Consider the following 15,904-nt stretch of genomic DNA (forward strand, 5'->3'; position numbering starts at 1 on the left):
AGTGGCATTGTGGCTCAAAAGTAGTACAGCACTATTAGCCTTGAGCGAAAAAGCTCAGGGACAGCACCCAGGCTCTGAGTTCAAGCCCCACAACTGACAAAAAAAATAAATAAAAAATAAAAAAATACAGAACAGTGACCTATGCTAAAAAGGAGACAGAGAAATGGCTAGAGGTAGGTTCAACCTAATTATACTTTGGAGGCAGACATAGATAAGAACTGCATGATCTGAATCACATGGAATCTAAAAAAGTTGGTCTCTTAAAAACTGCTTACCAATCTGGGTGCTGGTGGCTTGTACCTGTAATCCTAGCTACTCAGGAGGCTGAGATCTGAGGATCGAAGTTCAAAGCAGCAGGGGCAGGAAAGTCTGTGAGACTCATCCCCAATAAAACACTAGAAAACTGGAAGTGGCGCTGTGGCTCAAGTGATAGAGCGTTTGCCTTGAGCTGAAGAGCTGAAGGACAGCGCCCAGGTCCATAGTTCAAACCCCACAACTGACACAAAAAAAAAAAGGTTACCAGAGAATAGGCAAGAGGTAGAGACAGAAGAATGGGGAAAGCTGATAATGGATACTAGGCTATGATTAGATAGGAACAACGAATTCTGCTGTATTATTGCACTATCAGGGGACTACAGATAACAATATTGTACTGTACATTTCAAAAAGCAAGAAGAATCTTCTAAGTTTTCATATAGGAAATTTAAAACAAATGCTCGAGAAATATGTTTCACTTAAACATTACGCAAGGTATATATTGTATCAAAACCTTACATGGTACCCCATTAATATGCTTAATTTTTGTGTTATGTCTACTGGGAAAAATAAATTTAAGTGATTTATCTACTTTGTAGAAAGAGTTGTTAGGATGTGGCTGCTGGTTTTGGCATCAGGGACGAGGGAGAGGAGCAAAGCCAGAATTTTGCCTCCTCAGTGGGTGAAATCTGAAGCATTTACTGAGAAGATAAGAAAGGTTAGAGGAGGACGTGGCTGGAGAATAAGACATATGAGTTTCCATGTGGAACTGTGGAACCGTCTGTGGTAGGTGGTCAGTGAGCTTCCTGATTCAACCCTGGATCCCCACTGCCCTCCTTCCAAGGAATGAGGAACATCTGAAATCATTTGGTATGTGATGACACAGAAACGCATGCTTCTCATCAGCTGCCAGCAGCCCATCTGCCTATATTGATTTTTTTTCTTTTGTGCCAGTCCTGGGGCTTGAACTTAGGGTCTAAGCATTGTAGTTTTTCCATTCAAGACTGGCATTCTACCACTTGAGCCACAGTTCCACTTCAGGCTTTATTTGCTGGTTAATTGGAGATAAGAATCTCCCCATACTTTCTTGGCCAGCTGGCTTCAAACTGCCATCCTCAAGATCTCAGACTCCTGAGTAGGTAGGATTATAGGTGTAAGCTCCTAGACCTAGCTGTACTGGTAATTTTTGATGACTAATAATGATGTTCTAATATCCAAATGATCCTTAGCAGAAAAAGCTTCCTTTCCTTTCAGTGAGTAACTGAAATATAGTTGACACTGAAATTTTTACCTTCTGGGGGCATGGAGGGTCTTTTCCAACTTCTTTCAAAAGAAGTTCTTAGCCGGGCGCCGATGGCTCACACCTGTAATCCTAGCTGAGGAGGCTGAGATCTGAGGATCATGGTTCAAAGCCAACCCGGGCAGAAAAGTCCATTAGACTCTTCAATAAACCACGCAGAAAACCGTAAATGTCACAGTGGCTCAAGTGATATAGCACTAGCCTTGAGCTGAAGAGCTGAGGGACAGCACCCAGGCCCAGAGTTCAAGCCTCATGACCACCACCAACAACAACAAAAAAGAAGTTCTTAGATTATTCCAGTCTCAGGTCTTATCACCTCCTCTTCCACATCTCTCTCATATTGCCTTTATTATTCAACACAATTTTGGGTAAAGGAACCAAAGTGGTTTTCAATTGTGACGCTCTATTCCCCCTTCCTTGGAGAGAGAGCTGTTATGAACCAATAAAAAGCCAATATTGAACCAATGTCAATTTGAGGTGTCTATAAACTCCTAGATTGAGTTTTAAGAATTTTACTATCTGGAAATCACTATGTTTTGACATAGAATGCATTTTAAACATGACAGTTCTTAATAGTGGTGTTCGTAAAATGGGCCGTTGAGAGGATCCAGGGAGACAGCACAGAGCCTGGTGCTTAGCAAATGCTCAAAACATATTTGAAGGAAAGCAGGGACAGATCAGGAATAAGAACACATTATGCAATGAGGTGCAAATAGATGCAAATGAGTAGACTCTAAAGGCTTATCCATCTGTTCTGAGCCTCAGCCTGATTAAGGGCTGCTCAAAAGGGGGACTAAGTTTTTATTTTCTCTGATCAAGCCCCAGGCACTGCTACAAAACCCTCAGCGTGCTGAGAAGCAAAAGCAAGCCTGGCTGGAGTTTCAGCTGTGTCAGCCCCACCTGCTGAGGGTCCCCAGTAAATTGTCTCTCAGTCAGAAGGCTCATTAAATGCAGAAAAGGTGAAAACACTCCCAAGAGAGAACAGTGAAGCTCCCATCAGAGAGAGTCCAACTCAGGCCTAGCTCTGCCTAATCTACCCAAATATGTAAGTGTTAGTGATTTTCTTTTTTTCCCTTTTTAAAAAAAAATTAATTTTAGGAATTAACATCAAAGGTAATTCTCAGAGCCCATTTCTTTCTGGACTTCATAGATGGCTTGAACCTGCTTCTTCTTTGACTGTGGTTAACTTTCCCTCTGGTGTGAATCTTACATTTGAAACTGTCTGAATGAGCCAACCTGGCATCCTTAGCAAAGACCTAGCACCATAACACTAAAAGCATACACACGCTTCCTAGAATCTAGATCCCAAGTTTTTTAGGAAGCTGGCCAGTGAGTCTTTTCAAATATTTTATTTTTCTCTCTGGAAAAACAAAACCGAGGCATTTGGCAGACACTGTAGTCTACAAGTCCTCCTCCTGCATGTTTCTTTCTGTATTTGGGTTTTTTTCAAAACTATAATTCTAAAGATGGGTGGCTGAGTGCCTTACCTACCAGGAAAGAAACATAGGTTTAAACTTAAATGCCTGCAAGGGGCAAAGCACCGAATTATACTAACACATTGTTTTAATCAGGGGAGTAAAACTCTGATGATGTTCCCTCACCCCACTCCTGAGTTACCTTGGCCAGCCACAGTCACAGAGTTGTGCAGGTACATAGTTTTCCCGCCATCTCTGAGAAGCCTCTGACTTAATACCTGTCATTTCTAACTCTACGGCTCCATTTGCTCTGGGTCCCCGGTCACACCCATACTCAGCCATGTAAACCTGGCTCCCGCACAGGATCCCAGATGAAAGCACTTATGCTCCTGGTGCAGACAGTGCAGGTATTTCCCCAGGCAGGGTCATACTGCAAAGTGTCATACCACGCTCCTTGTTCCCTTTTCCCTCTCTCTCTTTTCCTCAGTTATTTCCCTGGAAGGTTAGACAGATTTTTCTATATGTGTGGCCCATAAATTAATTCTTCCCTAGCCACCTGCAGCCCATCTCACTCAGAACAATACTCACCTGATCAGAGAACCATACAGATTTGCCCCAAGTGGGAGGAGTAGACGTGTCCCTTCCAAACAGAGTTCCTCTCTGGAAGGAACACTGGAGGATTCTGTTTTCTCCTCTCAGCTGAATAGCTATATACTCAGAGGTCCTGGAAAAGCCATTATCTCTGAGGGCAGGGAGCAGGCCAGGGTAAAAGCAGTGGCAAAGGAAACCAAACCTCCCCAGCAACCTTAGGAGCCCTCCTCCTTGCCTCTGTCTCCTCCACTGCCCCTCTTTCCCCTGAATCCCTCGTCTTCTGTGAGGAACTGTTCCTTCTCTGCATGGGCCTCAGTCCTGTGCCATAGTGTGATGGATCAGGCTGGCACAGGCCCCCTAGCACCCAGTAGGCGCACCCCATGCGTTTGTGGAGTGGATCAATCAGTAAGAGGAATTGTGTGGGACTTTGGTCTTACTCCAGCACGGGTTCATTCTCAACATGGATCTAGCACCAGTCAGTTCTTAGACCTAAACCAACTTCTTAGATCCAAGATGAAGACCACCACGGTGCTTCCATGGAGACTCACCAAGATGGTGACAAGTATTGGGCTTGGAATGTGGCTTAGTGCTTGCCTAGCACGTTTGAAGGCTGGAAGTGGCGCTGTGCCTCAAGTGGTAGAGTGCTAGCCTTGAGCAAAAGGAAACTCAGGGACAGGCCCCGAGTTCAAGTCCCAGGACTGGCAAAAAAAAAAAAAAGATAGTGACAAGAACTGCAAAGGAAAATAGAGCAGAAAGACAACAAACCCAGTGTTGGATATTTTGGACAAGACTCTATTTCTTTTTTATTTTTATTTATTTATTTGTCGGTCATGGGTCTTGAACTCTGAGCCTGAATGCTGTCCCTCAGCTCTTCAGCTCAAGCCTAGTGCTCTACCACCTGAGCCACTGTGCCACTTCTGGTTTTCTGAATGGTTTATTGGAGATAAGAATCTCACAGCCTTTTCTGCCTGGGCTGGCTTTGAACCACAATCCTCAGATCTCAGCCTCTTGAGTAGCTAGGATTACAGGCATGAGCCACTGGTGCCCGGCTTCTTTTTAATTTTTGTGTATTTATTTTATTGCCTTGCAGAGCTGGGAAGGAAATCTTGCACCTACGAGACCAGCACTCTACCACTGAGCTGCATCCCCAGCCCCAAGGCTTCACTCTTCATCTCCCATGTCCTTGATTATGAATGAGAAGGTTTAGATCCAGCATTCCGGGTAGAAGAACTAGCAGAACTAGAAGACCCTCCTTCGTGCATGAAAGCACCTCACAAAGCAGCTAAGGGGAGCCCGCATCTCCACTGTCGGTTGAGATGAAGCATCTCTGATCCACCTCTGAAAAGGCACAGCTGAGCAGCCAGCTGCTGTACACATGTGCCTGGCACCTTGGACAATTGTCGGGCAGAAGAGGGGATTGAGGCCCAGCCTCACAAGAGACTTACAGTCAGCCCAGGCTTTCTGCATCAAGCTTTCTAAGGCCCTCAGTCTCCTTGTATGTGAAACAAGACTTTTTGGACTTAAATGTTCCTGCAGGCTTTCCAACCACAGGGTTTGCGGCCAAGTCACTTAGCAACATGGAGCTCATCTTGCTGCGGTGGCCTTTAGGCCTTCCTTGATATAATAATCAAATGATATAGGTTTACTAAGCCTCCTGCATCAGGGTCCCTTGCTGTATGGGTCCCTTTGCAAGACTGGGCCTGATTCTGACTGGTGGGTGTGGGAAACCCCCAATGCTTCCTACAGTAAAGGGTGCTACCTGCTTAGAAAAACCCTAGTTGATCTCTGGTGGCTTTCCTGGGACTGCAGGCAGAAACAGGGGATGACTCAACTTGACATGCCCACCCAGGTGCCAGAAACAGCCTGCCCAAGACCCTGGTCATCACCCAGGACCTTCCCCCTTGAACCTAAGGACAAGGAGCTGAACACAGCCCTGCAACATGCTCAGGGGCCATGATGGTCCAGGCTTTACAACCACCAGTGCCCCCTTCATCTAGGACACAGGCCCACCTTCCATCCATGCATAGTCTATGCCTAGTAAGGAGCAGAGAACTGAATTCTCTGGGGCATCTGTCTGGAGCCACCTGAGCAAAAGCCAAAGCTCTGCAGATGTGGCAGCACTAGTAACAACTGTGATTAACTATGTTTGAAGCAAAATGGACTTAACCTGGTTGTTTTCCCCTTCTGTTGAAAAGTATACTAGACCATTAAGATAAAGAGACAATTATAGAGTATGCAGCTAAAATATAGCAGGTACATAAGGCAGCTATGCACAACTTGACTCATTTTTGTGTTGCTTATCAGTCATTTTATTATTAAGCTTCTCTGGGTTGTGTCATACCTGGGAGAATTGTCTGTTTTCATATTTGCTGTGATATCTGCTCATGGTCTAGGTATTCAGTTTCATATCTAACATTAACACTCTCCTTTAAAAGGCCCACCCCTACATCAACTTGAAGCTCTCAGTACCGGAGTCCTTCCTGATTACCAACTGAAACCCTTTCCCAGTAGTCTCAATTCCATCTCAGCAATCCTGAGAAGTCACTCCATTAGCAGTGAGGAAAACGGAGGCTCCGAAAAGCTAAGTCACTAGCCCAACTTAAACCAGCATGAAATGGTGGGACTGGAATTCAGAGCCATTGACCCCTTTTAATGACCCCATGCTTATCCATGGATTCATCATTCACATTTCCATCGTGGGTCCTCTCTTTTTGTTGTTCGTGATTATCCAAAGCTAGCCAAACACTAGCCAGGGCCACCACAAGCCAGGTTTCCTTGGACCATCTGGGAGTCTGCCTGGCTCAGCTCCTTTGCCAGCTCAGGCATTTCCTGTGTGCTGATATGGGGTGTCCTCCCTCACATAATTGGTTTACCCCTCATAGTGGTCAGTATGGTGGCCTTAGCTTGGCTTTTTGGCTAAGACTGAACTTTAGTGAAAGAGAGTAGTAGGCTTAAGCTGGCTAAGCACACCCAGTCTTGGCAGAACCCAGGGGCCGCCAAGCCCAGTCTTGGCTTTGGGCAGTACAGGAGGTAAGAAGGGACAGTGTCTTATTATCCTAAAAACCTCTTCCAAAGTGTGGTACAGAGAAATGCTCTTCTTCGGAAGAAACAGGCAGGGAAGTCTGTTTCTAGTTATGTTTTTCATTATGAGGGTCAGGGTAAACACAGACGTAGGAAAATGCAAGCCAGGCCTCAGACTAAATACACAGCTAACTGTTGCTCCAGCCATCACACACGGAACAACCTGTTCCCTGAGTTACATCTTGTAGTGCCTGTTCTTGAATCCCTTTCAGGAAATCTAACGCCATAGCTTTGCCTTGTGGTCTCACCCAGAAGCCACTGTGCAAGGATTTTCTTTTTCCCAAAAAAGACACAAAGCAAGAAACATGGCTAATATTGTGATGTGCTGAGAAGGCTCTGCACGCACCCACAGTGCCCACCCTCAGGCCCCAATGCTGCCCCTTGTTAATTGATCCCTGCAGAGAAAACTCCCCAGCCAGAGCTATGGACCAGTCTGCAGCCCTCTGAGATCCCCAGAGGGAAGCAAAATAAAGTAGGACTTACAGCAAAAGTCCCTGAGCCAGGATCCTAACAGCTTCCACTTCCAGATCCACGGCTGGGGAGAGAAGGCCTTTGTCCCCTTCCAAAACTATTGAGGGAATCTGGAAAGGAGTTTGCGAAGAGCAGGGGTCCTCCCCTGCATGGATCCACTGGACAGCCTCTTGCTGTTGCCAGTGACCCTGGCCTGGCATAAGCAAATCCTGTCACCGTTTCACATACCTCATTGTTTGCTTCTTTTCCTCCAGAGCGAAACACAGAACAACAGAGTTCTATTGAGTTCTGTTTTTTGCAGAAGCAGGCAGGGCTCAGAGGAAGGGAAGGTGCTGAATTCCAGCTCCTGTCAAAAGAATAAACAGCTATTTCAGGAAGAAGGGGGTGGGTGGATAGACAGAGCCCTTGTAGCTGCCGCTAGCTCTGTTCCTGCAACCCCGGGAAATGGGCTGTTTATCAGGTCTGTTGACTCAAAGCTACGTGCCGAGGCTGAATTGGTTCTCTTGAGTACAGTCCATGGCTGGCTTCTTGCACCAAATGAAACTAACAGGACCAAACTGGAGGGTAGGCTACTACCCGGCAGAGGAACACATGAACCACACAGGTCACCTGCTCCTTAGGAAAACCTGGAACCATTTGGGACCTCTACAACCTCAAGTGACAGCTCTCAGGAACAGACAATGATGTGTTTTTGTTTTTTTTTAACACCCCCCAAACCAGCGGTGGACGGGTTAGGCACTCTTGAGAGTACTCAAGACTTTTCAAAGTCTCTAGAGCCCCTCCTCTATACCCTTGAGGGTTTGGACCTGCTAAGTTTTGCTGGCACATTGTATTTTTAGAGTGCTATGAGATCTCATAGCAAACCGTCCTGTAAAAACTTTAAAAGGTCACCGTGGCCCACTGTGCTCCTGGTCTGAACAATGCTCAGCCCTTCCCATACCCGCCCGCCCTCGGATCCCAAAATAGAATCGTCCCACTGGAGGAGACTTGGGAGCAGTGGATTTTCAAGCTAGAAATAAAAAGCCAAAACTTTTCCAAACAGCAAATGAAGTCATTCTCAGATGCCCTACTACACACAACAGAACAAGAGGGCTTTGGCTCAAGACGGGAGGAGGCAATACTCTAAGCTCCTTGCTTCATCCTGCCCAAGTAGACATGGCCACTAAGTACAGGAACCGCAGACTCAGACGACAAAGCTGGACAGGAAGGAATCAAGGACTGACCCTTGGGTTGCTCCGCTATGAATCTAGTTTCTTCCTCCTGTTCTCAGAAGGAAGTTTCGCAGTTTCCTTTTCTGAAGTCCTGAGCAAGTTGATTAAAACAACCCTTAGAGTCTGGAAGCCCTTCCCAAGAGACTCCCCGAAATCCTACCTACAACCTTCAAAAACATACACATTGTGATACTGTCATTCCACTCCTAGCTCTATACCCAAGAAATGGATACCAGGACCATATATACTGGATGAGTTCAGAAGCAAGCAAAATTAAATGTATGGTGTTAGGCATCGGGCAGGTATTTTCCCTAAGGGTGGTAGAAACTGGAGAAGGGGCTTGGTATGCTCTGCCCTGGGCAGTGGTTACATGGACCTGTCCACTGTGTGAAAATGCCTCACCAACAGACCTTTTCCAGACAGGTATTAAGGATTAAAAAAACAAAACTAATCAAAAAAACCTTTAAACCAGCCAGCAGCTGTGTGTTTTGGAAGCATCCTGTCTCCCCTATGGCTTCAAAAGCCCATAGACCATGGATGGTCTCTGCCTTTTCTTCTCTTGGATTGCCCATCCCAATCTTATGTGCTGAACCCCTTGGTCTGCTGTATTAAGAGCCTAGGAATCTGGACCTATGGTCAGCATGGAAGGGAGAGAGAATGGATTGGAATCTGAGGGGCTTGAGATAAACAGGGACTATTGGAGGATGCTGGAGACAGACCCCAGGGTATCCTGCACGCCAAGTACGGAGCCTCTAGCACTGAGCCACACACCCAGCTCTTCCCAGGGCCTCTCAATGAACAACACTGATCATTTCTATTGATCACACACCCACTTTACAGTTTACAAAATAGTCCCTCTTTCTTTATCTCAGGAGACCCTCAGGGTCTCCCAGAAAGTGGCTCTTCACTCTTTTCACCTTATACAAGGTCACCTGCTGGGACATTTCCCTGGTAGGTCCTGTGCTGCCTTTCTTACCTGGGGCCCTCCAAAATAATAAGGCTTTCCAGACTGATTAAGCTCTCTGGCAGACCACTTGCAAACCTGCAAGACAGAAAGTGCAACTTCTGTGTGTGTGTGTGTGTGTGTGTGTGTGTGTGTGTGTGTACGCATGCACACGTGTGCCAGTCCTAGGGCCTGAACCCTGAGCTTTTTTTTTTACACTTTCCCCAAGACTAGTGCTCTACCACTTTAACCACAGCTCTACTTCTGGCTCTTTTGGTGCTTACCTCCAGATCAGAGTCTCAGAGACTTTCCTGCGAGGGCTGGCTTTTTGAACCACAATCCTCAGATCTCAGCCTCCTGAGTAGCTAGGATCACAAGAGTGAACCACCAGTACCCAGCCAGAAGGTATAACTTCTAGAGACACTAGAATCTAGAGGATTCCTCCATCCCAGACACACACCATTCTGGAACTCTCAAAGGAGTAACATTGTGGTCATTCCTTCACAGAGAGGCAACAAGGCATAACGAATAGCCCTGGGCTACAGACTTCAGCAGCTGATCAAAGTGCAGATGCTGCCAGGGCTGGAATGGGGAAGCTCATCATGCCAGCCAGAGGAGCCTCTGGATCTATCCAGTGGCAGCCTGCATTCCGTGCATGCCACCTTCCACATTCTGAATAGAGTGCCAGGGCCTCTGCGTCAGGGTGAGATCCGCTATAGCACTAGTGTGGCAAAGGCTGCCTTTGCATCCCAGGTCACTCCCATGGGAAACATGAAGGTCAAGAGTGCCACCCTGCTCACTTCTTTGGAAACAGGAGGATTAAGTGTCCTTGGCAAATAATGCTTGCAAATTATCATCATTTGCTTAATCTCAAATAGTGTTTAGGGAGGGCATAAAAGACATGCCTGCCAATGCTTGCCAGTGATAAAGCAGCGTGCTTGGTTTCCTGCGCTGAGTAATGGGATAATTACAAAGCCCTATCTACCTCTCAGGTTGGCTGAGGGCTGCTAAATAGGCTGGTAGTGAGCACCGATGCTGGCACATGGCTGTTCCGGCTCTGCCTCTTGGGCAGTTCTGACTGTAGGTACTACTAGGAACTTCTTGAGGCATCTCAATAGCAAAGCAAAGAGGGGAGGGAAGACAACTTCTTGAGACAGACTCTGGCATGGTTCATGGGGAACCTTACTCCTACCCCAGAATGCAGCCAGGGTCAGGAAAAGACGTGAACACCTGGGAAGCTGACTAAGGAAAGCAGTCCTGCTGAATTCTCCCACCCACCCAGGGTAGCTGGGAAGTCACTACAGAGCCTATAAAGGTAGCTCATTTGTAGGGGGAGAATTTGAGGGAAAAAAAGTTCCGAACAATAGTAGGAATACAACTTGGGCAGAAAAGAGTCCCAACCAAGTACTTACAAGGCCAGTGACAGTTCCACAGACCACAGGGCCTTAAGACAGGTCCTTTTCCCCGTGGGAGCCTTGGCTCCCAGCTCAGCACCAAGACACCATCATAGTTGAAGCAAAGCATTCCCAGGGTGCCCTAGGTTCCTGTGGCTCTTTGATTTGTTGTTTTCTGGGTGGCGAGGGCTTGGCAGAGATGCACAGGTTTGGTGGCTGCAAAGGGCCTGTTCTCACTTGCTCTGCAAACCTGGCTGATAACTGTGCAGCCTTCAAAACTTGCAGACCTACTTTCTGCCTGAGTTGAGTTCTTCCCTGAATTTCCACAAGCCCTGGGAGGTTGTTTGTCTCTCTGTACTTGGAGCTTGGGGTGATGTGCAGGTTTCCATCTTGTCCCTTCTTCCCCTCCCCTGCCAAGATCCTCAAAAGAAGTAGTGATACCGGATCTGCCACAAAGTCTCTGGGTAGTAGTGTTTACCCAGGGCCTGGTATAGAGTAGAGATGAGGAATGGTAGACAGGCAGACAGAGGTACCCAAAATGCATACATTCCCTAAATTGTTCTAGGTGACTTGACATATATATCACACTGCTGGAGATAATTGGTTTCTTTCTGGTGTGGCAGAGAGAGCATCTGTTCCAAGCTTCTTTTCCTGCATTCTAGTGGTAGCTGGCAATCCTTGGGGTTTTTGGTGGCATCCAAAGTCAAGCTACCTCTGTTGTCACCTGTCACTCTAGGCCATAATGTGTCTTCTATGTCTGGCTTCCAATTTCCTTGGGGGAATTGCCACTAGTGACAATTAACCAATACTCATTGGCTGAGAGCCTGCAACCTCTATGGAACTAACCATGAGGCTGAACCCTAGGTACAATGACAGAGTTCACAGCTCAGGGAAACAAGGAGGTGTTCCTGAAAAGGAGGAAAGTGGATAGATTCTCATAGCACATCTGTTTGACCAGGATTTTTCTGGGAGAGGGATGAAGGAGAAGACAGCTAAGTAGGAAGAAACGAAGCTCCTTCCCAGGGCAGGCTTGGCACCAGCAGCTTGAGCAAAGGCTCCTAGGTGTAGCTGGCACCAAACACTGCACCCAGGAACAAGCATCGGATGAGAAAGTGACATCAGATAGCTGAAAGACATCTTTTAAGATATTTGTCTAGGAAGGGCTAGAGCAAAGGTGTTGGCTAGAGGGGACTGGAAAAAAAAAAAAAAAGAAAAGAAAACTACTCCTGCAGTATTCAGTGGCCATGGAAGCCAGTGCAGACACAAAACCAGACTCAAAGGCAGAGGACAGTGCTGAAGGCTCCCAGACAAGCCCCATGTGGGGTCATCCTAGGCACTAAGGGAGGGCAGAAGGTTGATGCTCTTCTGAACAAAGGGGAAGGAGACAAGGATGGGTGGGTTGATGATCTCAGGGGACAGAGGGGAACAGAAAGCTGAGGGGTTATAGCCTAGAGCCATGAAGTGGGTGGGAGGGCACAGTGGGGGATGGGAGGTAGAAGATAAAGAGCCCCTCAGAATCCGACCCTGAGTCTCTTCAAAACTGAGGAGGGTCATTGAATGGTATCCATTTTCAGTTGTCAGGTAAGAGTGAGTAGGAGAGAGAGAAAAAATCTCTCCCTAGAGGCTAGTCAGGAGGTGAAAAACTCCTGAAGCCAATGGCAGGAGCTAGAAGATAAACTAAAGAAGTGGTTGGAGAGAATTAAGAAGGAAGTGGCACCCTGTGACCCTTGGATTCTGTGAAATAAATTCTCTCACAAACTTTTGCATGAAGGTCCCCTTCTTGGTGAGACATTCACCAATTTAAAGCTTACAGTTTAACTTTCGGCTGCTTATTTATGTGTGTTATACATTTCCTCCTTTGCCACAATAGCAAAACTCTGTAGACAGATGCTTCTGCGTTTTGTACTCATGTGAAAGCACCTGGCACTGGTTAAGAATTTGTAGAAGCTTGTCCATTTCAAGGGCTGGGCTTTGAGCATTCAAAACACAGGAACTCTTTTTAGAAAGGGCAGCAACCCTCCCCCACGGCATAACCCCTGCTTTCACTGTATTTGATGTTGGTATCATTTGTGGAGGGGAAGGGAAAAAACAAATGTTTAACTAGGGATACAGGTGGACTCATTGCAACAATGAGATGTACAAGTCGTTATGTGGAAAACGAACTTTACCACTTTGGTTGGGGGGGGGGGAGGAGGATTGGGTGGGAGGGCTGGGGGAGGATGGGAAGGGATGGGAAGGGAAACAAAGGAGGAGGCTACAATGCTTGATAAGAAATGTACTCATGCCGGGCACTGGTGGCTCACGCCTGTTATCTAGCTACTCAGGAGGCTGAGATCTGAGGATTGCGGTTCAAAGCCAGCCCGGGCAGGAGAGACCCTGAGACTCCTATCTCCAATAAACCACCAGAAAACCGGAAGTGGCGCTGTAGCTCAAGTGGTAGAGCGCTCGCCTTGAGCTGAGGGACAGCGCCCAGGCCCAGAGTTCAAGCCCCACGACCGACAAAAAAAAAAAAAAGAAATGTACTCATTATCTTGCCCATGTCATTGTAACCCCTCTGGACAGTATTTCCACAATGAAAAATAAAAAAAGAAAGGGCAGCAACCGTGATGTTACTGGGTGAGCAGTGGGCTGAGGGGAGTTCTGGTAAACGTGGACCACGAAAAAGACATAGATCCTTGGGCACCACCCTAGCACCACCAAACCAAAATGTCCTAGCTGGGCCCCAGAACCTCCATGTGAACCAGGTCCCCAGATGGTGTGGGCATCTACTTCAGTCTGCAAAGCTGTCCTCTAAGCTTGCTCCCAGGTTTCTAGTTTCAGTAGGCAGCAGATGGTGTTGCCCACTGACTGAGAAAAGAGAGTGAAGGTCTGGGGTCGGGGAGTTGGTGGGTTCTGTTTTACATGTGTGGAGTCGGAGGAAGTCATTGGAGAATGGACAGTGAATGTCCCCAGCCAGAGGCTGGTTTGGGGATTCCAGTGTGTAGGCAAAGGGGGAGCTGGAGTGATTCAGACTGAGCAGGTGTGATTTTTTTTTTTTTTTACAAAGGGGGAGGATTGGAGGGAAGTGGGGGGGTGGGGATCTCACAAAGAAAAGGCAAGAGAATCAGGACCAGGGCAACACAAAGGTCAGAGAATGCCAGGTATTGTCAAAATACCTCACAAGTCGGAGGGCTTTGAGGGTGGTAAGTTACATGGAGTCCAAGTTAGACTCAGCCTGTCTCTGCCCAGTGCTCTCATCTGACTCCTATTTGGCCCCAGCTGGCTCTGGGAGGGAGAAGAGAACCACAGCTGTGTGCCTGGGTGGGTGCTGCTATCAAGCTGGGTGTGAGGGTGACAGGATAACCTGCAGGCAGCTGTCTGAGGATCTTGAGGAGTGCCATAATCCTGTGTTGCTTAGAGGAGGGCCTGGGCAGGTGTAGGAACTGAACTCCAGTTCTGTCCCTGCTTGGCTTTAGGCCCCAGGCAGCAGCCTGTCTGTGCCTGTTTCATTCCTACTCCCCATGCTGTGGGGTGAAAAGGGGAGACTAGTGCTTCTCCTTGTGCATTTCCATCGCAGCACACCCCTCTCCATGCACAGCCAGGTTTAAGAACCCCAGCACTTAAGGCAGTTGATTCCCTAGCACTACAGAATATGCTGCAGGAAAGCCAGCCTGGGCCTTTGGGTAGGGGATGGGCACTCTGTGGGGGCACCTGAGTGGCAGGTGAATAGAATCTTAGGCTTTGTGTATCTGACTGCTGTCAGAAATGCAGAGAATTGAGCTTTAAAGAATCCGTCTTCTTCCTCCCTCGGCCAAAGTACATATGTGTGTGGTGGGGGGCTGGGGAGGTTCTGTGGGAAAGAAGTGAAAATCTGGCCTTTCCTTGTGTTTTTAGTTATTCTCTCTGAGGCAGATACCAACTCCCAGTCCTGGCCTTGTTGGCCCAGGGCCATTCTACTGGCTGCCAACGGCACAGACTTCTAGGTGCCCCAAGAGGAATAAAGAAGTACTTGGGTTTAAGTCTCTCACTCTCCATCCACTCTCTGAGGGTGCCACTAGCCCAGTTCCCTCCCAAGTTCGAGGGGGGAGCATTACCCTATTTACAGCATTCGTGCCAGACAGCCTTTCTCTGTTTAAAGCCTCCTAGGGACAGGGACCACACCACCTGTGTCACTCCTAGACTATTCTGACTGAATGATAGACATCAGTGCAGTGTGTGGCTGAGCCCAGCCCCTCAGCCCACTATTAATAATAACAAAGCCTATCATTTGTTTATATATTGTCATCTTATTGAACCTTTACTACAGTCAGTGGGCACTCTCCCATTTCCCAGACAGGGCAACTGAGGCTCAAAGGTTCAGAAACATGAACAAGATCAGAGTTGTAGCTCCCCATCTCTATCCACGTGAGTGCTATCAACATAGCAGTTCCCTGGAGATAAGGCTCCATTCCCTGCCACACTTTGGGAGTACCTTGCCCACCAGCACCACTTCCACCCACAGACACTGGGTACATTTATGTCCTCACCACTGGGACCAAGTCTACTTCAGGCCCTGAACTGAGTCCCACCCACTCACTGTCTGCTTCCAATCCTGGAGGCAGGAACACATGCACCCAGCCACCAAATACACATGCAGGTCTCAGCTCCTGCCCATCGCTGCCCCATCCCGGCTTGGCCCCAGGTAGAGGGCTCAATGGTATGAGCTGCTGGAAGTCCCTGCCTCTGTCCTCCCTACCCTGCTTCCTAGTGGACTCATCTTTTGTTTTCTTCCTGTCCCTGTTTCTGCCATTGTGTCTCTCCTCTCCTCAGCAGCCTCTCCTGGTAGAAAGGGCTTCTTCCCTCACCTTACAATCATAGCAGTGAAGCTCACTCAGAGCAACCCCTCAAAAATCAGGGTGACCATAGAACTTTCCCCAGGGTCAGTTAACAGGTTATTTTAGTCCTGCCTTTTCTTCTTGAAAAAGTGCCAGTCTGAAGGACAAATAAATCACAACGTCATTTCATGTAAAAATGATTTCAGTCAACTCACGCTGAATAAAGTCTTCTTTAAGCATCCTCAAAGCATCCAGCTTAGACCACCTGGAATTGAATTTAAAAGTGTGTGATGTGTGTGTGGTGTGGTGTGTGTGTGTGTGTGTGTGTGTAGTTGTCGTTTTGTTGGAGCCCAGACTGGAACTTGAGATCCTCCTACGAGTGCTAGGATTACAGGTATAAGCCAGAGTCTGAAAGTCCAAAAGTCCACAGACTTTTGGAAGACTCAGAAA

At 47.4% G+C, this 15,904-nt stretch overlaps 1 protein-coding gene across 1 annotated transcript in view; it reads right to left on the bottom strand.

Annotated features, from left to right (window-relative positions):
- Ggta1 (glycoprotein alpha-galactosyltransferase 1 (inactive)) overlaps nucleotides 1-7,427 on the bottom strand; it is a 28,673-nt gene extending 21,246 nt beyond the window's left edge. Inside the window, exon 1 of the mRNA XM_042678674.1 lies at nucleotides 7,342-7,427. The gene's annotated coding sequence lies outside the window, so the exon portion shown is untranslated. The remainder of the gene's footprint in view (nucleotides 1-7,341) is intronic.
- Between the last annotated feature and the right edge of the window lie 8,477 nt (nucleotides 7,428-15,904).

The sequence above is a fragment of the Dipodomys spectabilis genome, unplaced genomic scaffold (genome assembly GCF_019054845.1).
Source record: "Dipodomys spectabilis isolate Male_0828 unplaced genomic scaffold, ASM1905484v1 ptg000046l, whole genome shotgun sequence".
NCBI classification, from domain to species: domain Eukaryota; kingdom Metazoa; phylum Chordata; class Mammalia; order Rodentia; family Heteromyidae; genus Dipodomys; species Dipodomys spectabilis.